The sequence below is a fragment of the Vulpes vulpes genome, chromosome 13 (genome assembly GCF_048418805.1).
Source record: "Vulpes vulpes isolate BD-2025 chromosome 13, VulVul3, whole genome shotgun sequence".
NCBI classification, from domain to species: Eukaryota; Metazoa; Chordata; class Mammalia; order Carnivora; family Canidae; genus Vulpes; species Vulpes vulpes.
In genome coordinates this window covers 51,104,597-51,129,913 of record NC_132792.1, presented here as the reverse complement: position 1 = coordinate 51,129,913, position 25,317 = coordinate 51,104,597, and the positions used below count along the sequence as shown (strand labels likewise).

Here is a 25,317-nt window from a genome sequence, read left to right as displayed (position 1 = left end):
TAAATAAAAATTTTAAAAAAATTAAAAAAAATTAATACAGCTTAATCATTTACTTTAGAAATTAAAAACATGTTTCATTGTTACTTCTCAATGCTCAAATTCAAATGATACTGTTTCAATTAAAATTGAGACTCCAAATTAAAAATATCCTTTGGCATTTTTAAATGGATCACTTAATCTTCTATCAAATGAATGAGAATCTGATCACATAAATTAGTCTACCTCATTCATGTACCAAAATGTCAAAATGACTCTAATAAAACAAACTTAGATTTACATAGTCATAGGCACTGTGATGAGAATGTTGCTAGAGAAGACCCTTTCTGAAGCTCCGTTCTGGGGTTTTACATATCAAAAATCACAGACAGGTATCAGCCCCACTCTGTAGCTCTCAAGCCATAATTTTAATGGAAGGCTGCCTCTTCATAAGTGCGGTTGTCTTAAAATGTCAAAATAGGAGAGAGAAGACCCATGTTTAGTCCTGAAATGAAAAGGAACAGCACTCCCATTGCTTTTTTATCTATCTCTTTGCCTATAAGTTAATCAATGAGTAGTAAATACATTTGGATTTCAGGCAGTTTTCCTTTGAGGCAGGAATAAAGAGAAGCAATTGTGATGCTGAGAAACCCAATGAAGCAACAAAAAAGAAAAGTAGGTGCATGAGTCAATCAGCGGGTGAGGTGACCCCACAATTGAAGCCTCACTCTTGCTGATAAGCTGGCAGTAGACAATAGAAGATGTGCTCATTACAAATGAAACACAAACCCCCCACCTCACGCCTCCAGGGGTTATGAATCTTCTGGAACTGAACAAGCAGAGAGGTATGCCAAAGTGTGTTTTACTTGTCCATCCCCATCCCATTCCACCACCTTCTTCCTCTAGAGGACCGTAACTTCCTATTTGCCTTATACTTTCCTTGTCTAAAGTCCATCTATGTTTTAAAGAACTCTTTTAATAAATGCAGCATTATATCTTAGGTAGTGTATACTTCCCTGTCAATCTGTAAGTTGTCTCTGATAGGGTTTGAGTGCTGGGTAGATAATTGTGATGCCAACATTATCACAAGCCCAAGTTAAGCATCATGCACAGTGCCTGAGGGCATGGCTCTCTTCTGTAAAATGAGCACTGCTGCACTAGCGTCCCTTTTACATGTGATAAGAAGAAAGAATAAATGAGAACACGGAGAAGTCCTAATTTATATAAATCATTGTCAGCTGCCCTTTAAAGACTACTTAAGCTTTTTTAAACCATCAGGTCCCAAATTGTCACATAAATTGCTACAGAATGATACATCTATTTATGCATTTCTCTGGATTGGATTAATTAAAAATCTAAATCTTTCTGTTCAAGCTTACCACCTTCTTTGGCTTATCATACATGTACAAGATTTTGGCAGCCCAGAAAAAGAGGACTAATTTACAAAATAATTTCATTCCAAGAGTTCATCTTCAAACCTGTCATTAGGGCACGGAATGCACGTTCTCATTAGAATGAGTAAATGAAGGTTATTACATTCTTAAGACAGCTTATAATTTTTATAAAGTTACGCAACTTTGTGTAAAATAAATAAACTAGTGAACATTAAAACCCTACTTATTATATTCAGAAGTTTCCTTTGGTCTTTTTTTTTTTTTTTTAAGATTTTTATCTATTTATCCATGAGAGAGAGATTGAGAGGCAGAGGGAGAATCAGGCTCCCTATTGGGAGCCTGATAGAGGACTTGATCCCAGAACCCCGGGATCATGACCTGAGCTGAAGGCAGATGCTCAACCACTGAGCCACCCAGGTGTTGTCCCTCCTTTGGTCTTTATTTTGTAGAAATATTTACAAAGTTGCCATCAGCAAAGAAACAGTATTTTCAGGTATTATATCAGGTATGCACTTCCATGTTTCAAAACAGTGTGCATATGCCATTTTTAAAATTATAAAATATTATTTTTAATATTCTTGTCACATCCTCATTGTTGAGGCAAGTAGTTTCCACATCTTCATTTTTTAAGAACATGCTGTTATGAATATCTGCATGACTTTCACATATTTTTCTCAATGACATGAAGTCATGATCTCATAGGATAGAAAATATAGCATCAGAGAAGATCCATTTATTTATAAAGACTGAGATTACTTGTCCTTCCTTTGGCTAACTAGAGCATGTGTGAATGACAAGGCCAACATCAGAAATCTGAACAGAAATGTTATATAATTAACAAGTGTAATGCCTCAAACATGGCTGTGGTTGTTTTTTCTGTTGTTATTATTATTATTATGATATCAACAACCACTGCACCACAATTTCCTAAGCATCTATCACTCAACCAGGTGCTCTGCAAACATTATTCCTATCCTTTACAACTTTCATAAAGTAGAGATTCATATTCCCATTTTAAGTGTGAAGAGTTAAGGGGCTCATGTAAGGCTACACAATCTCCATGGGCACCACACGTAACAGAAGCCACTCTCTCTCTTTGCTCTGCCCCAACTGCCCAGTTCTTAGAAAAAGATCACAGGAAGGGGCTATCGACCTGCTAAAACCTATTCACTAAAGACTTGAAAGTGAATTTATGTGAGACCTTATAAGGAGACTCCATGTGCCACCCTGCGGCTTCATGAGAGGTCCTGGGGGCACTGCCATGGGCAGAGAGGACAGTGACAGCCCCAGCAGCCACTTTCTCTGCATGGCACTGCCCGACTCACAGGGCATGGAGACAATAAGGTAGCCTAAGGTCCTCAACCATTTACTTTTTTTCTCTAAGTATGTCAGCTATTTTGAAGTCTGATGGTGGGTGGCATTTTTCTCTAAATCAGAATGTAAAATCATCCTTAATTTGACACTAATTGAGCTCCATCGCTTCTTTACATGTCTGATCAAAATATAGCTTTGAAAGTCTACAGATAATTAAAATTTCAGGAAGTGTTTGGAGAAGCTTATTAATGTATTTCATAATCATTAACCAAAGAAAAATATTAATCTTTATGATCACCATTGAGCACGGGGAACTATTATTCTTGGGATTATTTTATGTGAACAAGCCCAAATCCTAATGTTACACAAGCTAATGTCTTTGCTCAGAGGATTAGAATTAATTTATGACCTCTGCTTTTGACTCAAATGCTGTAAACATCGCTTTAGTTCCTGAAAACAAAGACTGCTCCTGCATAATTTTTCAGATAGAGAAACTGAAATTAAAGTACCATGATAATATTTACTGGATAAAACGAACACCAAGATCAAAACTGCTAAAACTCTGAGTGGATATTATCCCCACTAATCCTTTTGCATTTCAAAGTTTATTTATTTTTACTATGCTCTTCATCAGTTATTATGGCATAATTTTAAATTCATAAAAGAGAATGCAGAGTTAATAATGTCACAAGCTTTAAAAATAATATTCAAGTAATACTGATGAGGATAGAAATGCATTTGTTATCTAAATATGTTCTTTGGATGAACCAAAAAAAAAATGGTAATCTAATGTTAGAGTTTTAACTCCTCATGCCCCAGCCAATAATGCCCTGCATAAAGAGCAAAGATTTAATTTTAAAACATTGATGAATACTTTTAAAGTGACAACTCCGTGAATCAAATGGTCATGTTCTCGTCAGTGTATTCAAATAATAGAGGTACAAATTTTACAATATTTGGACTTCTCAGCACTCCTAAATTCTTATTTGTTAAGCAACAGCTAAAGCTGAGAAATGGACCTATCTCTCCATGGCTTATTTGATAGAAACATACCAATGATTACTTCTCACTGAAGATATTTTATGGCAACTTCTAAAAGGTCAAAAAAGGAATTTCTAGTCTAACTGCAGGTGGGTCTGAGAATATAAGAACGATAAGCACTGTGTTACTGAAAAGCATTGGCAGCTACTGGGTGGCTCAATTCGTTAAGCATCTATCTGCTATAGGCTCAGGCAATGGTCCTGAAGTTCTGGGATAGAGCCCCGCATAGGGCTCCCTGCTCAATGGGGAGTCTGCGTCTTCCTCTCCTTCTGTGTGCTCTCTCTCTCAAATAAATAAATCTTTACTTAAAATGTAGATTACTGTCTGTAAGCAGTTCCTATATTTTGGCTAGTCAATGGACTGGCCTTGGTGACAGATTAGGCATGAATAATATAAAGGAGAAAAGCACCTTGGGCATATGGTGGTGCCATTAACTGAGTTAGAAAACTCAGATGGGATGAAGGGGCATCTGGTGGCTCAGTAGTTGAGTGGCTGCTGGCTCAGGGTGTGATCCTGGGGTCCTGGGATCAAGCCCCTCATCAGGCTCCCCATAGGGAGCCTGCTTCTCCCTCTACCTATATCTCTGCTTCTCTATCTCTCATGAATAAATAAATAAAAATTATTTATTTATTATTTATTCTAAAAAAAAATAAAAAAATAAAATAAAAATAAAAATAAATTATTTTTTTTTAAAAAAGGAAACTCGGACGGAGGAACTGATTAGGGTGGGGAAATAAAATAGGAAGAACTCAGTTTGGTAAATGTTGATTTTAAGGTGGATGTGGGGCATGGACGTAAAGAAATCTATCTGGTGGGTGTCTAAATTTAGGAATTAAGATCTTGGGAGAAAGGTTGAAAGTAGTGAGCAAGATTAGGGTAAGCAATCATTTTCCTTAAGTGGCAAGACAGTAAATACTTTATTTAGGCTTTGCTGGACATATGATCTATCATAACTACTCAACTCGGCCTTTGTGGTATAAATGTAGCCATAAACAACAGCTAACGAATGAGTATGTCTGTGTTCTAATAAAATTTTATTTACAAAAACAGCTGTCAGAATGTATTTGGATCGTAGGTCACAGTTTGCGAACCTGAGTTAGATGACAGTGAAGTCCCGGGATTAAATACAATCACCCAGGAAGAACATATAAATGTAAAGCAAATTAATATGATATGAATTTGAAAACATGCAATTCTCAATTTATATTCAGTTCAGTTAGGATATATTTTTACTTTTTTCCTTGATATATGAACAATGGCTAGCATAGGGAGATATATATATATATAGATATAGATATATATCTATAGATATATATATAGATATAATATATAATATAATATATTATATATATTATAATAATAATATATATAATATATATTATATATTATATATTAATATAATATATAATTAATATAATATTAATATATTAATATAATATATAATTAATATAATTAATATAATATATAATATAATAATATATCTATTATATATATAATAGATATATATATATATAAAAGCTATGAAGTATAAGAAAAGCTACTAACCTAAAGGGGATTTTAAGTTAAAAGTAAAAGTAATGAAGTTTTATATTCTATTTACCAGTGATACTATATGTCCCGCATTTTTAAAAAGTTCAATAATCACGTGAAATATATTGAATTATTAATTATATTTATCAACTGTTGCTAGAATGGAGTTAAAGTCAACTTTTAACTTTCCCAAAAGGATATGAACCTGGGATGAATTATTCCTACCCATGAAACGGATGAAGTATTTTAATATTAAAGAGAAGCCAGGGAAGTCATAGCAAGAGAAAATACAATGATTAGGCTATATAAGGGCAAACAGCATTCATAACACTTAATGGTTCTACTTATTTCTATAGTCATTCCATATAACTATTAATAGCTTTAAACTATTTCTTTAATAACTATTTCTAACTATTTCTCTAATAACCATCAACATCTTAAACATATACTCCCTTGCGAAAGGACTAAATAAATGTTGCTTCTGTTTAAATAAAACTCTTTAAAACATTCAAATATGCCTTGGGTGCTATGTTAATGCCATGGATTAAATGACCAGTATTTATAGCATTAAAAACTAAGCATAGCTCCTACTTAGATGTATAAGTCAGGGTCTGTTTACTTAGGGCCCTATAAATAGATACCAAAGGGTCCTTGGCCAACTGTGGGAGGGTCTATACACTGCCTACAATTATATGCAAAGCTTTCTGTGCATGGGTCCTTCTTCAGAGACAGTCCAGAACGGTCATTAAATTCCTGAAGGAGTCTATTACTTATCCAAAGCCAAATCGAGATCTGTAAACAGGTCTCTTTAAAGCACATTTATCTTACTTAAAAAGCCTAAATATTCTTTTCTAACTTCCTATTTTTGAAAAGAATAAAATACATGATTATTAATATAAATTAAGCAAGTAAGTTTTTGTGTTTCTGCCGCAGACCACTGGCATTAGATCCAAACTCAAAATTGCATCCATTAGTGAGAAGCCTAGTTTCTTTCCCACTATTTACTCAGAGAAACTTACCCTTACCTTAGAATTTATAAACAGCTCATTTTTTCCAGGGATCTAAGGTACCTTTTTATAAAGCTCAGAAATCAATAATTATCCCAAGAACTGAGCACCTGTGAGATGCTAGACTATTAATTAGTATATCTTATCTTTTATCTGTAGAGTTAATTCTATGTAATAGGTTAAAGAACATAGTAGTACCAGAATGTTTTTCTTATAGGTTTTTTTTGTGTGTGTGTGTGAATTACAGCAAGTTGATGGCAAAATTAAAGAATTGAAAATCCTGCTGTTCCATTCACAGGCTATAATCCATCTCTTATAAATGAAAGGCATTTTGGGATCTCTTGGGAAAGTAACCTATTCTTTTCAGAACAAAATAAATTTCTCTCAAGGATTAGATTTTGAGAGACTCTATAGCATTTACAAAAGGCTTTTGATACACTTCCTTGCTAATTTAATTTTCTGCCTTTTCTCTGTTAATAGCTAAGTTCAATTTGGAAAAACTTCTCCATATTATTGAAAATCAGTGAGCAGGAGTGTTGCTTAATGCTTTCAGGCCACTACTGTACAAAGGTTATTCCTTCAAAGTGTAAAAGATGGTCCAAAACAAGTTGACCTTTCTAAGACAGGAAGTAGCAAAGGCCCTGAATTTCAAAACCTGTTTTCTGGGAGGTGCCTGGGTGGTTCAGTGGTTGAGTGTCTGCTTTCAGCTCAGGTTGTGATCCCGGGGGTCCTGGGAAAGTCCCACATTGGGCTCCCTGTGGGAAGCCTGCTTTTCTCTCTGCCTCTCTCTGTGTGTCTCTCATGAATAAAAAAATCTTTAAAAAAAAGCTGTTTTCTCTCTACCCAAAAGAGAGAAGTGTTAATGTCCAATAAACATTATCTTTGATGACCAGAGAACGAACATTTCTTTGGTTAACCTGACATGAGGGCCCACAGAATTATATGCATGCTCTACAGCTGCTCTACAGCAGCTTCTCTGCCTTAAAGAATACTTTGATTCATACATGTTCCAATTTATATCTATTTTGCATAAATGAAGCAGACTTGTAGAAGAGACTGGATTTGTTATCATGTAAAATACAGCCATTAGTAGGAAATTGATATTCCCAGACATAAGAAGATCAGACTCTGGCTTCTGAGCTGGAGCTTGGGGTTAAGAGGTAGAACATTTCCAAAAAAGAAAGCTCTCCTTCAGAAAGTTAATCACAGGAGTAAATTCAATAACACTACCAAAAAAGGAAGCTATAACAAGCCATTGCTTGAGTCTACCATCAAAGCAGAACAACCTATCCAACTGAGCCTTAGTATTAATTTTAGTGTACAGGTAATTCTTAAATGTGTATGTGTTGCTCTCTCAAAATCTTTTGTCAGCTATATCTTATGGTTGGAAAACTTGACTCACTCGCCTCAAATGCCTATCATGTTAACGCACAGTAGACGTGTTATCAATGTGCCAATCAGACACTCCAACCAAGAGGCAAACACTAGCTAATTACAGAAATACAGAGTTTAAAGCACTATGGATTCTACAGCAAGGGAAGGTGACAGTAAGGCCTGCTTCCAGGCAGTGATGATGAAATGGTCTCAAACAGAAGCAGGGTGGGGGTGGGGGAAGGTGCCTGGGTGGCTCAGTCAGTTAAGGGTTTACCTTCAGCTCAGGTGATGATCCCAGGGTTCTGGGATCCAGCCCCCTCACCTAGGACTCCCTGCTCAGCAAGGGAGACTGGCTCTCTCCCAACACTCCCCACCCCCTACTCTCTTTCTCTCAAATAAATAAAACCTTAAAAACAAAAACAAATACCGATGAGCCAGAGGGGAAGATCCAGAGAAGAAAGCAGATCTAGAACATTCAGGTGCTCCTAAGATGCCAGCCACTACTCTGGGCACTGGATGGACACAAGATAAAAAACACAGATGAAGTCTCAGCTTACTTCCCTGTAGGTAAAGCCTGACAAAAGACTAACACTAAAGTATGAGATGGGGAAAGTAAATTAAAAAGGTCAAGGAAAAAGAAGTGAGAGTGTCTTGAGCGATTCCTGAACCATGGCTGCTTGGGGAAGTCCTTTTTGAGGAGGTAACATGTAAGCTGAGATCTGCATGACAAGAAGGAACCATCCTCTATGCTTTCAACCTATGAGAACTATCTTTGATGGGAAAATTGGAGAGATGTGATTTAGTCTCATAATTGTGCAGTTATCACCATTTTTTTGTGTGTTTGAGGCATACATAATTTTTAAATATTAGAATATTGGTCAGATTATATAAAAAGATTATAAGACAAAGCAATTTGTCTTATGATCAAGTCAACAATAATTTGGTCCTGTCACTCATGACAATTTAACAAACACTGCCTCAGTTATCTGTAACAGCGCCCATCCCCATCCCCAGCACCACCAGTTGGCTTCAGTTCTGAGTTGCTATTTGCAACCTATACCACACTCATACACTTGAGAGGCAAATGTCTCCAGTTAAAGTAAACAGGAGATCTTTCTTTAGCAGAGGCTCAAGAACACACTCAACAAAAAAATCAAACTTCCCTTGTCTTCTGCAAACATAACCTGTTTGGCTTAATAATTGCCTAATAAATACTTGAAATTGTGCATACACATTTTACAGACTATACACATTGAAATGTGGGAAAACAAATTTTAAACATTAATGTCCTGGCAGCCTGCCTTCGTGCTATGGGTCATATACGGGGCAATGGCAAAGGATTGTGTAAATGAAACAGCAAACCCTGGTTTACTACTCTTGAGTTTCTATATTTTCTGGCTGTTCCACTAGAAAATAATCAGTTTCACAGATTCTCAACCTTGTGGTCATTTCCCTATATGAAGCTGTAGGAAAGAGTTTTAATTTCTTGTCCTTCCCCCCATTTTCTGATTCTTCATAGTTAAAACCCCCAGAGACGGACTATCAGCATAACTTGCCTGGTGTCTGCAGAGATGCATGAGGCACATGTGAAGAAGGGCAGGTCCTGGTATGACCAAGCAACATATCAAAATCACTAAAAACTATGGCTGTTCCCAGAGGTCCACCACTCAGATTCATGTGTTAATAACTTGGGTGTAGGGCCAGCTAGCTGGGACACCTATTCTTCCACTGATGACCAGTATTGATCTGGTGAGCCCACAGAGCCTCTGAACCAAAGGGCAAGGGAGAGTGACTTTCTTAATCAGCTTCCTAGAAGAGTGCAAAATTAATTTTTAAAAAGATAGGGCAATAGGGTAGGATCAAAGAATATGAAGCTGAGCATACTGAAGGAAGAATGTGGATAAGACTTTGGAGACTCCATGAAAGCTGTTTAGAAAACATAACAAATAACCTCAATACAATGGTTAGAGTCCAAACAGCCAACGCCCTCATCTTCAAACAGGCTCTGTCGTGAGCCTTTCACACCAGGCAATCAGGGTTTCTGCTGAAGATAAGATCTTAACCTGGGCGTTTCAAAAAAGTAGCTCTTAGGATCTTCTCACTTTTGCAAAGTAAGCTATCTTCTCATGAGATGAACAGCTATGTTCTTGGAGCTTAATGGGAGAAGCCCTGTAGCACTGACATGCCACCACGTTGTGTCAAAGCCTAGCGCTGTGAGACAAAGGAAAACAAGTGCCACCAGCAGTGAGTAGTAACCATCATGAACAGTTTTACATCCTTTCCCTTCTATAGTTCCTAGAACCTTCCTCTGAAGAGGCTCTCACTGCTGCTACTAGGAGAGAGGGAACAGGTGAGTCCAAAGAGAAAGGATCTTAGAGACTTCTCCCAAAGCTCTGGAGGCGGACTGGGGTCCCCCGGGAGCTACAGACCTGGCTAGAACACCCAGGTGCTCTCCATAGCAGGTGCTGAAGGTCCCAGCTTCTAAAGTCTGTGTCCTCAATGGTTCTGAGGTTTCTAAAGAAATTGTGGCTTCTGACTGGTAGTTGAACTAATCATCAGAAATCTTTTCACAGAAAATTGTGGACCACTGAAACTGGAAAAAGCTTTATTTTTTATGAAGAAAGAGTCCTCATTTCAACTATCCAATTTTTTCTTTTGTTTCTTCTTTCCTTCCTTTCTAAAAATATCAACTAGTTACTTTTGAAAGAAAAAAAAAAGAGTCTTGATATACGGAAGATGATGGAAGTCAAGTGAATGTTTGCTAATTTCACAAATCCTCACCTTTATTTAAATGAACAAACAAAAAATAAATAAATGAACAAACAAAATGACACTATAAGCAAAAACTTTAGTCCTTTAGGAACTCACCTTGGGTCACCCAGCTGCTAGGAGTAAATAATGAAACTAGAGTCTAGGTCATCTGACTCCCTAGTTAGTTCTACCATACTAAGATCAGATAGCTAATAGAAAATTGATATTTAAAATTCCAGGGGCACCTGGATGGCTCATCGGTTAGGTATCTGACTTGTGATTTTGGATCAGGTCATGATCTCATGGATCATGAGATGGAGCCCCATGTTGGGCTTGGCACTCAGTAGGGAGTCTGCTTGAGATGCCCTCTCTCCCTCTCCCTTTGCCCCTCCCCCCACTCAATGCGCGCGCACACACACACATGCCTCCCTCTCAAATAAATAAAATTTTTTAAAAGATAAAATAAAATAAAAAATAAAATAAAATAAAATAAAATTCCAGATGGTGACATGCTAGCCATTGGATATATTTTTAATCACTTCAAAGTCAGCTAATGTTAAAAAAATTTAGAAGAAAATAAAAATACCCATGCCCACATATCAACAAAGTGAATACTCTAGAATTACTCATGACTTACACAGTCTAGCTATGTAAAGAGCGAAGGAAGCATCCCCAAAAGTGAATGTACTTGCGTTATGTGCCCCTTGGGTAGAAAAATCCATGCTCTGGGATCCCTTCACTGTGAGGCAACATTACAGGGCTGAGATCAACAAGGGCAGCACATCTTTCGAGAGTGAACAAACAGATTTGGTGTCGACAAGGGGTTGTCGCTGAAGCTTTGATTCCATCCAGTCTGATGTTCCAATTTTAGTTACACTTCATTTAGGTTCATTTGAAAAGCGGCACCGAAAAACAGAGGACTGGAAGTTAACCATATGCTAAGATTTTCCTCTCACACTTGGAAGCACAGCAAATGTACTTTTTCAGGCTTATGAAGTAACCCTCTAGCATCATTGATTTTTGAGTCTTACAAAAGCTCTTCGTATTGTGCCTGCACCACAGATTTACACTGCTATAACTCCTGTCAGACATCATCTTAGCTTTATGAATAAATAAAACTATGCTCTAGGGAAACATTGATTTAAGAGGAAAAAATCAATATCCATCTAGCATGTGATAGACTTGAGCTTTAAGGCTACTTATCCTCAAAGTACAATGCAATACTGAGTGTAAAACCATACTTTTTTGCACCGTAATAAAAGGTAAGTGGGGGTATGTGAAATTGGCAGGCAAATGCTTGCCTTCCATAGTTCTTAGTAGATCAGGATTCCCCTTTTCCTTTACAAAGTAGTTAGCAGAGACTTCCAAAAGGGAAGAGGTAGGGAAAGAGAAAAAAGAGCTGGATGGACCAATGGTATCTAAATCTTGATAATCTGTAAATATGGATTGTGAATATATATACGAGAACTCACTATATTATTAATTCTCCACATACGCAAAATTTTCATACGAATTTGAAAAGTATATTATGTTTGCTTGGAGAAAACTCTATAAAGCTAGTATCAGCCAAGATGCTGACAATGGTTGTCTTTGGGTAAGAGCCTCCTGTAGAGGCTTTTATCCTTCCTAGCGAGTTTTACACTTTCCAATTTTCTGTATTGAATATGTATAATGCTTTTATAACTCAGAAGACACACACACAACAAATATAGCTAAGGACAGCAAAAAAAAAAAAAAAAAAAAAAAAGATTAGAGTGATTGCCAAGTATTTTGTTGACTACTGGCCTAGAGAAAGCCAAAATTCACAACGTAACACATACTTATATTCAGCTCTTTCTTACTGTTCTTGGACATTTTTCAGGCCTCAAGCAGGTTGCTATTAAAATGGATTCATTTAAAAAATAAAGCTACCAGCTTATGCTGCAATTAACCTCATCTCTCTGAGCCAAAGATCAAACAAGGGATAAAAGCTGGCTAAAGTCACCATTTCCTAGCCCTGCACTCACCCGACAAGCTAAAACTATTTTCACAGTGGAGGCAGTTGCTGAAAGTCCTGACAGGCCTGTGGTAACCTCTGATTACAAAGCCACTCCAGACAGCCGAGGCTTTTGCTTTCCTGCTCACAATTGGTTGGAATTAAAAATGAATCCCACTCTCTTTCTCTAGCTGCTCAAAGATGCAGTCTATTGCTAATTGTGTTAACTGCAGTCTCTCAAGAAACATACTCATGTGTTGATTTGGATTAGGGGCTCATGTCTCACCAAATAGTTACTGATGCTGTTTGTGCTCATTGCTTGTCTTTCTGATAAGTGGAAACAGCGACTCTGGAAATTTAAAACACACTTCCAAGTCAATGGCACATTAGAAACCTGAAAATAGGTTGCCGTAATTTAAATTTTGAATCTCAAATTCAAACACAGTGCAAGCAACTACTGTCATCACCAAAGTTGGTGAGAATATTGGCTGAAACTATCTCTAAGGTGGAAAGGACACACAATTAAAAGTTCCAGAAGTATATAGCCACTGTGTCAGTACTAGTTAGCAGCGGAAGATGGAAAGGACCATAAATTGGTTTTAGTGGCTCTTCTTTAGTGCATGAATATGAAAAATAAAATAGAAAGCAAGACATTATTGTTAGTAAAATGCTTATATTTAGAGAAAAGCAGAGCATGAGACTACTTTCCACAACCATTATTTTTTTCCTACAGTTAAATCTTACGCTCATGCTCAGTGTCTAGAGGAGGATCAGACATATAAATGGAAAATTAAATACAGTATAATCAGAGACACAACTTAAGAACTATGGAAGCCCAGTTACAACAGGGGATCGGGAGGGCTTCTCAGAGGACATGGAAGCTGAGGTGGATCTAGAAAGATTCACCGGAATTTATCAAGGACAAGGGGGCAAGGGCATTCTCAGAAGTGAAAACAGCCTGTGCAAAGGCATGTGTGCCCAAAAGCACACTGTGTGTTGGAATATCTTGAGAAATTCAGTTTAAATAAAGCAGAGATGTCAAAGCAGGGAAAGGTAAGCAGGACATTGGAAGGGTGCCACCGGGCCAATTGTGCAGGTTCACACCAAAGTGTTTGGATCTATTCTCAAGGTTAAAGGGCCCACAGAAGTCATTGAGAGCAGGAAATCATGTTATCAATTTGAAAGCAAGGTACCTGGAATGGGTAGAGTCTATTGGAAAAGAGCTATGTTAGCTCTAGCAACAGGCTAATGCAGAGTCAGGAGGGCTAATGTAGTGATGGTAGGAGGCAGAGGAGAAGATTGAGAAGATATTTACCAGGAACATTTGTAGCAGTTGGCCATTAATATTTGGTCTCATCAAGCACCAGTCACTGTTCTTAGAATTTTCATATATTATCTTATATCCAGAATCTACTGTGGACTGGATACTGAAGGTGAAGCAATGTCAGGTCGGAGATTTCTGGCTTGAGTTATGGGGTCGACAGTGATGCCTTTAATTGAAATACTGATTTCAGAAGAAGGAACCAGTTGTAAGCAGAAAGTGAGTGAGGCGGGTGGATAGAAGACATTTCACTGAATCCATATTAATTTTGAGAGCTGCTTGGGATATGCAAGTGAAGATAACCAAAACCTTGGGGTCAGGAATTTGGCAGAGAGCACACTGGAAATTTGGCAGGAAAAAAAATGCTCAGTTAAATTTAAGCAGTCAGCCACGTACAAAAAAAGTAGCACATAATACAATGCTTTCCAAAAACTTAAGACGCTGATTCGACGACTACAGAAACATCTGAGACCTATTCTAGAATATATAGATTCTTGAGTTAAATTTTAATTCCCCCTAACTAGAACATGTTCTACATTTCAGGCCCACACATAAAATAAGGCAGGTAGATCCAGTGGAAATAGAAGTGGCTCAGAGAAAATATCTAATCCCTAAATCGAGATTCTTGTCCAATGTTGGGAGATCAGAGGAAGGCATTTTTGGAGTGTGGATAATCAAAGCTCTTAATGCACTGATTCTTTAAACTAATAAGTTAACTCACAAAAGGCAGGCTGTTTTCCAGGATCTGTAGTTATATTTAGAAAGACCTCAGAGGGTAACCAAAATGACCCTGAAATTGCTCCCTGTTCTCTTAAGAGGAAGGGGTTACTCAGAAAGAGAAAGAAATTCTCAGCAACTTAAAAGAAAGATTTAATTAAAAGACAGTGGCCTATTTTACAAGATTCGTTCTATAAAGAGATTGGAAACATTCAAGCCAGATGTACGCCTTTCTTTCCAGCCCATAGAGGAATTGAATAATGATGTATAACGGATAAGGGTCAGTCAGGTCACCATGTTCATGGTTTGTAAATCTTTTAAAATGGGTGAGCACAGCACTTCAAAGTCCAGGAGTCATCATAAAAATTGATAATCAAGTAGTAAACTAATTGCCAAAATTAAACACAGGATGACTTTGTGTTAACTCATTCTTCCATTAAGTTGGATGATTTTTTTTCTGGATTTGGTTCTGTTTGAAGGTGACCCAAGATCATTAAAGATATTTAATACAACTTTATGATTAGCACCATATGAGATTCCTAACACCACTAATAACAGGAAACACAATCTCATATAATTTCACTTGTGGTGGTGGTGACAGTGGCGAACACTACAGTATCTCATTAATCTTATCTATCCAATGATTATCTCTATCTCAAAGGTGGGTAGAGAGACGGAGAGGACAGGCCTTTTGCCCAATCTCCCATTAGCCTTAGAAGGCAGAGCCAGGGTAGTGCCCATCACCAAAAGGAAACACCATACTATGGAAAGCATAACCATAGGTATCTCACAACCTCTAGGCAGAAACCCATGGTGTTAAATTTGAAACTGCACAAGCTAATACTCTTGGGGGTTTTTCAACTTCACGGCTGTGTCTGCAGTCCTGCAATGCAGGGTCCCCAAATAATCTATTGATGCTTCTATGAAGTTAAGCTAAACGTAAGCTTGAATAAGCGAGAATGTAGAATATATCAGATACGTGAATACCTTGAAATTGTTCTTTCCCAGCTCTGTTACACCCAACAGCTGAAATAAGAGAATGACCTCGTGTTTTCTGGAAAGGAAACACAAGAAGAAACAATTTAAAAACTCTGAACTGAAGGAAAATTACAATAGCAAAGGGTAAAATGATTACCTTTTCATTTACTTATTAAAGTTTTGAGCAATAAGAAAAGCAACTGACAAATAACTATTTAGTTAACCTTTAGTATTTTAATACTATTAAAAAAGAATGTTTAAAAACAAAGTTTAAAACTTGCTCTTAAAAAATAAAAATAAAACTTGCTTTTAAAATATTCAGACCCATATATTTATCCTAATTTTTATATATGTAGAAAAGTAAAAATGACATTAGTCACATGTGCTCCCAATGATGAATAACTATGCCCATGCTGTTTTATTTATTTTTTTATTGGAGTTCAATTTGCCAACATATAGCATAACACCCAGTTCTTATCCCATCAAGTGCCCTCCTCAGTGCCCGTCACTCAGTCACCCCATCCCCCGCCCACCTCCCCTTCCACCACCCCTAGTTCGTTTCCCAGAGTTAGGAGTCTCTCATGTTCTGTCTCCCTTTCTGATATTTCCCACTCATTTTTTCTCCTTTCTGATATTTCCCACTCATTTTTTCTCCTTTCCCCTTTATTCCCTTTCACTATTTTTTATATTCCCCAAATGAATGAGACCATATAATGTTTGTCCTTCTCCGATTGACTTATTTCACTCAGCATAATACCCTCCAGCTCCATCCACGTCAAAGTGTTTCTAATGGCTGAGTAATATTCCATTGTATACATAGACCATTTCTATACACTAACAATGAGACTGAAGAAAGAGAAATTAAGGAGTCAATCCCATTTACAATTGCACCCAAAAGTATAAGATACTTAGGAATAAACCTAACCAAAGAGGTAAAGGATCTATACCCTAAAAACTACAGAACACTTCTGAAAGAAATTGAGGAAGACACAAAGAGATGGAAAAATATTCCATGCTCATGGATTGGAAGAATTCATATTGTGAGAATGTTAATGTTACCCAGGGCAATTTACACATTTAATGCAATCCCTATCAAAATGCCCATGCTGTTTTAGACTCGTTGCTTCATGTTACCTCTCTCACACACAGACACTGACAGTAACGGTGGGTTAGTACCGCACACCTCACACACAGACCTTTTGAGTTCTTTAAGGTATCATGGATTAAAACAAAAAGGGTTGCATGTTCTAAGAAGATGACAGCCTTATCAGAACAAAGATAGTTGGAACAAAATTGTACAGGACTGTGTGATAATTATTACAACATATTTAGCCATAGTCTTTTGTTTTCACCTTGAAATGTGCTATATTTTTTAAAAAAGATTTTATTTATTCATCCATGAGAGACACAGAGATGTGGAGACACAGGCAGAGGGAGAAGCAGGTTCCCTGCGGGGAGCCTGATGCAGGATTCCATCCCAGGACCCTGGGGATTACGACCTGAGCCAAAGACAGATGCTCAACCACTGAGCCAACCAGGTGCCCCCAAATGTGCTATATTTTTGTTGGCATTGCTTCTTACCTTAAAATAAAAACTGTATTACTTATAAAGATCACTTCCTCTAAGAGGAAGTGTGATGCAAGTTTGAGGAATGTAATCTCAAATCTAAAATTCTGTTTCTGTTGATTATGGATCAAGGAAGGCAACTTAAAGTATGCTAAGTAGAAGTAAGGAGTCGTGGTCATGAAAGTACGGCCCAGTAACGAGACTGAATATTCTCAGAAACAGTATCCACTGATGTAAACCAATGCATTTTTTTTTCTTTTTTGGTAAAGTTTAAAAGAGAAAAGAAAGAGACATTTCTTAGGAAAAAAGTGAAAAGCAAAGCAATGCTAGAAAGACCAAAAAAAATTTAGTAAAATTGACAATAAACAAGGAGGTGGTCCCTTCATGACCTGGCATATAAGCCTCTCCAGTGGCCAGTAAGACAAGAGCTCCTCAACGCCTACTGCACCTCTTGGGGCCTAAACTCACATGGTCTAAGAGCCTCCTGGATATAAGGTCCAAGAGAAATGTTCAGGAAAGGGCAAGGAGAATTACACATCGAAACCAGAGAGAGGGTAAAGATCACATTTACCAACAGTCCACTTTCAACAAAGGAAGGCAATGGAAATTCTTTCCTCTTTGCCTTTTACTGGGAAATTCCCCCACTCTGAACCACTGAGCACTACAGTTCAGCAATATTATGGGTTTTGGTAGGTTTCCTGAAAACTTGTCATTTATAAAACCAAGAAGATCCATTTCAAGCTCTAATCAACTGCATCAGAAACAAATGTTGAATCATATTTTCTCAAACATGGAAAACTATTTTGAGGCACTGCTACATCTATCTAATAAGCCTTATTAATAAAGCTCTGTGCTATACAAAAGCAAAATGATAAGGCCCAGTTCAAGAGACCAAGTTCCCAATATATAGGATACAGAGATACAGGGGATAATAGAAGTATGTATAGGTTGTGAATAGAGTACAGAAAAGAGCATGAGGGCTCCATATGTAGAACTCTCCACAGCTCCTGGGATAAAACCACACCACTTGGCCTGCGTGGCAAACTCCCCATTATGGCACTGCCACCATGCCCAAGATCCTAGCTCAGCATCTATCTCCTCTTCCTCAGCTCCCACCCGTAGTTCTCCACACCTCCGCCACACTGTTTGCTTGTTTGTTATTTTTCTAAGGGGCTAAGCAACTAATCTAGACATGAATATCATATAAAGCACTTGTTAGAAAGCTAGAAACCATCTGTAACGTGCTTAATAAGACTAAGTGGATCCTGGTATCTGGCAGGTGGGTTCTCCCACCAGGATCCACAGCCTGTCACAATTTTTTCAATCTTGCCCTTCTTTTATTTAGAATAAAAGAAGAGGAAGTAAACTGTAAGCACTAGTATAAAGTACAGAGCACTAAAATTTGGAGCTGGATAATTCTTTGTTTGGAGAGGTTGTGGTTCCTCCACCCATTGGCTGTGACAACCAAAAAGGTCTCTGGACTTTGGCACATGTCCCCTGAATGGTTAAATCACTCCCCAGTTGAGACTAACTGGTCTCAAATGAATGATGACTTACTAAAATATAGTAATATTTATATCCTAACTTCCATACTATGCAGAAAGACAGTGGTTTGGATGGAGACCATCAGAAAGGGCACAGGTGGGGGAGGAAAGCATATTTATTGAGCACCCTCTGTATTCTTGGGCCTATGTGAGGTCAGTCATTGTATTTAATACTCACAAAACACACTCTGCTTTTTCTTCCTAAATCAAAGCTTGCTGAAAACCTTGGGAGGCAAGGAGTGATGCTGGCAATGTTATTACAAGCAAAACTCTTCAGAATAAAATTAATATTTCTAGAACTTTGCACAGACACTGATATGCTTTTCCTTCACTTGCAACACCCAACTGCTGAACTTCTCAGCCTTGAGAATGAGCTATGCTACACATTCCCATGCAGAGTGCCTCCATTTGTGGCTTCACAGGATATTCCCTCTACCAATTTCAAAGGCACATGGTTGTTTTCAGAAGTGTAGGCCCAAACGGTGTCAGATGCATGGCCAAAAATGTCCTCATCCTAAATGCATGATGAAGTAGGCATAGTTAGCCTGTGGAACTGTCAAATGCTAACTCATTACAGCTCTTTGTCAGTGTCCCAAGTGAAGACAACAAGCTCTGTAGCCCAGAGCAGATGAGTTGGTTAAAGGCTGACTTAACTACCGACCACCCTGAGAGTGATTGATGAAAGAGGGACAGGAATTCCTGACAGACCTGGAAGTTGGTCAGTTTCCCCCCTGGTCCCACAAAAGCCTAGCAAGCTCAATAATCTCAATGACATCTGGCATAGTCAGGTCCAAAAGGGTCTCCAAGCTGGGGTCTTCCATAATAATAGTTTTTATTATAATTGGCTTTTTTTTTCAGATTCTGTTCTCATATAATCACATCTTCTACTCTAAAATATCTAATACCTAATATCTGTTCAAATACTTAAGAACAGTTTCCATGTGGACACTATTCAAGGAGGTGTTTCTTTTCTTTTAAAGATTTTAGGGGGGGATCCCTGGGTGGCGCAGCGGTTTGGCGCCTGCCTTTGGCCCAGGGCGCGATCCTGGAGACCCGGGATCGAATCCCACGTCGGGCTCCCGGTGCATGGAGCCTGCTTCTCCCTCTGCCTGTGTCTCTGCCTCTCTCTCTGTGTGTCTATCATAAATAAATAAAAATTAAAAAAAAATAAAAAAAATAAAGATTTTAGGGGATCCCTGGGTGGCTCAGCAGTTTACCACCACCTTCAGCCCAGGGTGTGATCCTGGAGTCCCAGGATCAAGTCCCACGTCAGGCTCCCTGCATGGAGCCTGCTTCTCCCTCTGCCTGTATCTCTGCCTCTCTCTCTCTCTCTCTCTGTGTGTGTGTGTGTCTCTCATGAATAAATAAAACCTTAAAAAAAATAAAAATAAAAAATAAAGATTTTGTTTATTCACAACGGACACAGAGAGAGAGAGAGAAGCAGGCTCCCTGTAGGGAGCCCCGTGCGGGACTCGATCCCAGGATCCCGAGATCATGACCTGAGCCAAAGGCAGACAGACGCTCAACTACTGAGCCACCCAGATGCCCCAAGGAGGTGTTTCTGACCAAGATGGACAAAATTCCCAGCCCTCATGGAGCTTTTTGGTAGAGGTGGGAGACAAACCAGCCATCTCGCAAAACAGAGAATTCCTGAACAACTGAAGCTAGTCTGGGGCATGAGTACAGTCATGCTGGCCCCTCAATGTGACCATCACGATGGCACCCCTGGGAGAAGCAGAGAACGCCCAGTGTTCCCATGGCTCCGGCAGGGAAGACCCCAGACGTGGGCCCACACGCAGGCACGTGAGTGAATCCAGCAGAGGGAGAGTCCGAAGCAAGGTTATCACCCTGAAACGTAAGGGTGGGCAAGGAAACAGTGAAGGTGTCCCAGGAGAGCAGCAGGTAGCTGGAGTCCTCGGAGAGAGGGAGATGCGAATGGACTGGGGAACCAGCAGTGCGAGGGCCACCGAGATCCAAGCGAGCCCTAGCAGCATGCACCTGTGTGCTCCTCCAGCCGCATCCGCAGCACAGGGGAGGATGTGGGCAGGGGCAGGGGGGCCAGGTAGGGGTGCACACCCAGGAGGGGGAGACAGAAGCAAAGAACCTAACCTGAGGGCGCATGCAAAGGCATTGTTAGGAAGAGAGAGAATGGAATCCGCACTGGGTAAATGGGAAAGGAGAACTGGCCGGAGTGACAGAGTGGAAATTAGTAGGGCCTGTGGGTTGTAGGCGCTGGCAGCGTCCAAAAGTGACTGGAAGCCAGGAAGTGCGGTGGAACAGAAAGAGGGGGGATCAGAGAACAGGATGCTGGGAGGGAGGCTGGGTTAGATCCTCACTGTTCAAGGTGCGGCCCTGCACCGGCAGCCTCGACACCTGGGACGCGTGTGGACTACAGACTCTCAGACCTACTGCATCAGACGCTATGCTTCACCAGGTGACTCAGGGGCGTGCTAACTGTGAAGGAGAACCAGCCTCCATGGGAGCCTGACCAGAAGCCACAGGCACCAGATAAAAAGGTGCTAGTGAATCAGTGTCTGGGGTTAGGGACTTCCCTGGGGCTCTGCTTCCCCTGCTCCACTTGACACGGCTCACTCTGGCATCCTGCCTTTGCACCCAGCTGCCTCCTGCCCTCCCGTGCTGCTGGCAGACCTTAGAGTCCAGGGACCAAAGAAGGCTGCCCCTCCAAGTGCCCCATTCACAGTCCCACCCCTCTGTCAGCAAATGGCACCCCCCTTGCATCCTGAGACCAAGGGCCACCTAGCCCTCTCTGCTCTCCGGGGCCTTCGGGGTGGCAAGCAGACACTTAGTGCCCCCATGCAGCCTGTGTAGTCCACATGCCTCCACAGATCGCTTAATAGGCACTGATGCAAAATAGATGGTACTGGGGCAGCCCGGATGGCTCAGCAGTTTAGCACCTGCCTTTGGCCCGGGGTGTGACCCTGGAGACCCGGGATGGAGTCCCACATTGGGCTCCCTGCATGGAGCCTGCTTCTCCCTCTGCCTGGGTCTCTGCCCCTCTCTCTCTCTTTCTGTGTCTCTCATGAATAAATAAAATCTTAAAAACAAATAGATGGTACTGGCAAAATGTATAATACGGCTTTTCAGGTTTAGCTTCCTGTTATCACAATTATTCCAGATTTTATATCTCCTTTAATATGAGGAGACTGCCTTCACTCTTGATAGTTAATTTTATAAAACAAAACAACAGCTGTATGCGACATTACAGAATGAAAGCTGAGGCTGAGCCTAATTAACGGAGGCTCTGCTTCAATAACAGCTTTATTCCTAATAAACAGAGTGTGACATTTTCATTAACCCAGATACAAACTCCTGTATAAATACCCACATGTGAAATAATATAAAAATTCCAAATTTAGACTTGCTCACTCTTCTCTTTCAAGACACAAACGATTCTAGATGCTGTCACTTCCAATAGTTTCTTTATGATTACTGAAAAATTATCGGTTACGAGTCCTACTATTTGCAGGCGCTGTGCTACACATCCCACACAGCTTCGTCTCATGTAATGTTCATGAGAATTCCACGGGATCTGTACTACTGTTATGCTGGTTCTACAGATAAGAAAACTGAGCCTTGGAAAGGTTAAGTAATACAGTCAGTGAATGGCAGAGCCAAGTTTCAAACCCAAGTTTCATCCAAAGCGTGGCCTCACTCACACATACCATTTAAGACTGGATTAATTTACAGCTGTCACCTCAGAGTGTGGCCAGTTTTCTCTGCATCCCAGAGCAAATGCACAGTTACTACTAAATATCATTTGTGCCGACATGAATCCAGAAAGCATAAAATGATGCTCTCTAACCTCATTATCAGTAAATATTCGATATAGACACTCTTGGTTAGATGGGACCCTTTTCTAGATCTGTGATAATTCTTTTAGCTTTTTCTCAGCTAGAATAAATGAACAAAGTGAGCCAATCTGGCATCACTCTGATAAACTTTGATATGCTTATAAACAAACGTGCTCAACACTATGGGTACCTGAATGCAATCTCCGGTGGGTGGTCAGCCTGGCCTCCAAGAACAGAATCTTTTCTGCTGTTAGGAAAAATGTTGGCAATGGCCATTGTCTGACACCTTCTTCCACCAAGGCAGCAGAGACCTCAGGTATATTTAGCAAGCATACAGAAAAAAAGAGAGCCGAGTCCAAACCTTCCTGTGTAAATTAATTACCACGAGACTTTGGACACACTAGCTCCTTCCCTGAGTCACTTAATGAGGTACCAATGTCTGGTCCTGCCTGCCCTGCTTCCCAAGGACGGCATGAGGATGACTTGATGGGCCCAAGGCCCTTGGATGGAAGAGCTGAGGCTAATGACACTGTGTCCACACATTCACACTGAGCAATACAAAATCAGGCCAGGACACCTGCACATGGTAATCACAGTGAGGCATGTGTGGCTGATAAAATATTTCTTTTGAAGTTAGTAAAGCCAAAATAAACAACAATAACAACAAAGGAAGCCCTAGAAACTGACCTTCCCATTCCCGAATCCTCTTCGGTAAAACAGAAACAGAAACCTCTTCGAGTACAAATTACAGAAACACCTTTCCAGTCTCCCAGATTTTAAAAGGAACAAACGTTGTAAGAAAATAAATATCCTAAGGCCCCTGTGAAATATGTAACCTTTTTATTTTAATATGTCCTATATCTAGATGAATATTTATCACTCAATATTTATTACTGTCTCTATGCATATTTCTCCATCTGTCTTCGGTTGTCAAGTTTGATAAGGCAAGGGCCAAACCCATTTAGTTCTTTTTGTAAAGCATGTGAAATTGTTATGCATAATTAGGCACTTAAAGGGTTTTTGATGAAATGATTATGAAGAATGAGAACAGTTAATACCACGGCAGGCGTGTTTTTTGAAACCTTCCTGTCTATTCTGAAATGTCACATGATCACACTCATCGACCTGTAGAGCTAATGGGCTCGGGGGTGGTGCAGGGCTAGCGAAACATGTGGTCTGTGGCCCAGCAGCAGCATCACCAGAAGCTTGTTAGAAAGGCAAAGCTCGGGCCCCACCCTAGACTTACTAGGTGAGAATCTGCAGTTTAACAGGATGCCCTGGGCAACGTGTATGGACATTAAAGTCTGAGAAGCACAGACCAGAGAACCATATAGTTCAAGGAACTTCATTTCACGGACAGGGAAGTAAGACATCCAGAAAGGCTGAGTGATGTGCAAGTAGCAACAGATCCTGAACTGGGCCTGGTACCTTCTGACCCCAGTGTTTTAATACCTCTTGCTTCTGCAGGCGTATTCCTCCTAAAATGACTCTTCTGGGTATCTACGAATACATAACCATCTACAGATTCCTGAGAACACAGGTTGTTTTTGTTTGCCATGGAGACCTTTAGTCTCTCAACATTTTGAATACGCTTATAAGATGCTGGAAACAGAGCTCTAGAAAGCCATCTCATAGCAGCGGGCTGGCTCACTGCATGCTGCCCCAGATGAGAGACCACATCATGACACCATGCTCCTTGGCCGAAATCCGGATCCCACATTTCTGCACATTGCAGGTCTCATGATGCAGCGCAGGCTGCTGGTCGTCTTTGCCCGCTATTCCCTATTTCACTAAATGCTCCTAAGTCCTGGCTGATGCACGGCTCTGCTTTGCAGTTCATTCAGTTGAACTGAATGTATTATGATATGTATTCCAAGAAAAAAAATACAGAAACATTTGAAAATTTGCAAAAATTTCTTTGAGTTGTGGTTGATACACTAGTTTGTCACAGCCTCTTTTAAGCCAGTTCCCATCACATCTTCCTGGTCCAGCCATATTACATATCTCCTATATCAGATTAGGAGCCATTAATTTTTTTTTAAATATTTTATTCATTTTGAGAGAGAGAGAGTGAACGAGCATGAGCGAGGGGAAAGGGCAGAGGGAGGAGAAGCAGGGCTTCTCCGATGAATGCAGGGCTCGATCCCAGGACCCTGGGTTCACGACCTGAGCGGAAGGCAGATGCTTAACTGACAGAGCCATCCAGGCACCCCAGGAGCCATTAATTTCTAATTAAATTAGGGGAATTTTATTATGGGTTTCCCCTTAGACTTCAGCCACAAAAAAGTAGCTAGTAAAGAGTATTCAATATTTAAATTCCAGCACTGTTGTGCAACTAATATTTTCCAAAAGGCTGAAAAGGACTGATACATACTTTAATCAGACCTGTATAGGGCAGATATCTGTGTTGACTCACATGTGAATACCAAATGGCACCCTCCAATATAGTGAAAATATTAATTTCTGGAAAAACTATCTTTTCAGGTATGAAAAGATCAGCTGCAGTTTTTCAACAACTTGGAGTTTTTTCTGCATATTTAGAAATCAGAATGGAATTTATTGAACATTAAAGAAAGCACTGAAGGAGGCAGGTTTTTAAAACACAAAAGATTAAATAATCAATAATTCAAAGTTTAGACTAAGGGTTTGGGGAAAAATGCGACAATTTTACTGAAAGCAAAACATCTAGATTAGTTGAAGAACAAACTGACCTATGGTGTAGATACCAGTTCCTAAATAAACCTTGAGAGAGACCACCATATGAGAGAGAGCCAGGCTTACCCTAGAAGCATTCTTCTCTCCCTCAAGGCAAAGTCCTTCATAAGAGAACAGCATTCCATCATTTGAGGGTACAAAGTACCCAGAAAAGACCAGAAAAGATAAAGGGGGAAAAAAGTACCAAAATAAGATACTACCTGCTGAAATGCATATCCCAAGAAGCCAATCACAAACTAGTTGAAGTATCAGGTTTTAAGAAACCTTCATTGCATCTTTGAGGTTATATTAAATTGGTATAG

The 25,317-nt window shown here is 39.6% G+C and overlaps 1 protein-coding gene across 1 annotated transcript in view; it reads right to left on the bottom strand.

The window, feature by feature from the left end:
- PAG1 (phosphoprotein membrane anchor with glycosphingolipid microdomains 1) overlaps positions 1-25,317 on the bottom strand; it is a 141,335-nt gene that overhangs the window by 80,418 nt on the left and 35,600 nt on the right. The window contains exon 2 of the mRNA XM_072734425.1: positions 15,388-15,454. The gene's annotated coding sequence lies outside the window, so the exon portion shown is untranslated. The remainder of the gene's footprint in view (positions 1-15,387; positions 15,455-25,317) is intronic.